Source organism: Candoia aspera, chromosome 1 (genome assembly GCF_035149785.1).
Source record: "Candoia aspera isolate rCanAsp1 chromosome 1, rCanAsp1.hap2, whole genome shotgun sequence".
Lineage (NCBI taxonomy): Eukaryota > Metazoa > Chordata > Lepidosauria > Squamata > Boidae > Candoia > Candoia aspera.
Window position 1 is genome coordinate 145,664,770 of NC_086153.1, and position 1,770 is coordinate 145,666,539.

Genomic DNA, 1,770 nt, shown 5'->3' on the forward strand with positions numbered 1-1,770 from the left:
TGCATCCCTGATACAAGGGTGCAGTCATGGGAGGAATCCACCCCTATTACCACCAAGGTATACTCCCACTCCCCAAGCCCTAAATAACTTCCCTCTTGTTTCCCATTTTATGGCAGTCATGATACTCATTTAGCACACAGACCATCTCACAGAAAATGATACATAATTGTTTAACCACAACACATATAGTACTCAGGGAAAAGTAGGTAATATTGAAAGCTACCTTGTACAGGGTCAGAGCCGCTGCCACTCACACACAGCCAACATACCTTGATGACTTGCTGTTAAACTAAAGGGGCTATTTTGGAGGTAATCTGCTGAATGTTGTGAGGGACATTCCAAAAACCAGCATGGTAACACTCTTCCACTCACCAATATCTGAGCCTCATCCTTGGAAGTCACCAATGGTGTTACCTTAGCTGGAATGTTGATAGTCAAGTGATCCCTGGCAAGCTGCTTTTGCCAGGGTCTGTTCTATTGCACTGATACCAAAATGGGATGGACTAAGGAGGTGTGAGAATTGGGCAATGTGAGAATCATGCAGATCAGAACCCCTAAGCAGTATGATGGGCTGCCTTCCATGAAAGTATGAAAGGACCTGATTCTACTGGGTCTCTGAAGCCTGCTGCCTGCTCTAGACATGGTTAAGACTGAAGAATCCAGAGTGTCCATAAAACTCTAGTGCTGATGCCAAATGGAAGGCTGCTGGGGGATTGTGCTATGTCTGCGTAGTTTCCTTCTGGCTGGGATTGGCACAGCTTATAGTGACATGGGGGTGGGGTAAGTATTTGTTTTCCCATGGAAATTAATGACTATATGGTTAAGTGCCCCCACCTTGTGGACTCCATGGGGTGGTGATGGCTGTGGCATAGCCACTGGTACTATTCATAACAGTAACATCTGGGGTTGTTTTGGTCCTTATGGGAGTGTGGCTATATCTCTATTTGAGTACTGGTGTTGGTTTGCATTTGGGTGCATGTGGGAACAAGTTAGTTTCAGGAGCTTAGGCTCCAGGGCACCACTGTGGCTTCTTTTCCCCATTTGATTTTGTTGCTGCCAGTGCTAGTGGTGTGTGGTTTTGTTGCCCCTGAAGCCAGGGGATATTAGGAAGACATGTTCAGTTGCTGCCAGGAGTCCAGCAATGGAACTGAAAGTGTTCACCATACTTTGGGGGGTGGGAGGAAACCTCCTTTTCTTCTGCAATTTTCTTGGAGGAGGAGAGAAATAAATCAGGGCAGCTCATTGAGTTCAATGACATGGCTGACTAAACAGAGTTAGTTTTAAATTAGTCTTATTCATGACTGGATCTCTTTGGGACTGAATCCAGCTCCTTAGGAATTACTAGGCTGGGTCAAGTAACTCCTTTTTGGTGTTCTCCAGCATGTTGACCTCTCCCTTGACATAGCTAAGCATCTTGTGGAAACAATGCCAGTGTGTTAGATACAATACCATACTTATTTCACAGGACTTCAAACAACTTCAAGCAATTCACTTATTATACAATATTCCTGTAATAAGGTGAGTATAAAAATTCCCAATTGCTTTTCTTTTATCACCACAGGGGACAAAGTAGGGCAACTTCTTATCTTGCTGCAGTCTTGTATACAGTAGGCCCCCAAGAGCAGGAAGATTCTCTGCTTATCTAGAAGGTCAAAAGGGTAAGATGCTTAGCAAGATCTGAGTTCCAACAATTCACTATTGTGTTTGCCATCCTAAATTGCCTCTGACAAGTAAAAAACCCTACATCTCATACAAGGCAGGGTTTTGAGA

The 1,770-nt window shown here is 44.2% G+C and overlaps 1 protein-coding gene across 1 annotated transcript in view; it reads right to left on the reverse strand.

Annotated features, from left to right (window-relative positions):
• The window catches only part of LDAH (lipid droplet associated hydrolase), a 554,138-nt gene that overhangs the window by 43,092 nt on the left and 509,276 nt on the right, over positions 1-1,770 (reverse strand). The window lies entirely within an intron of this gene.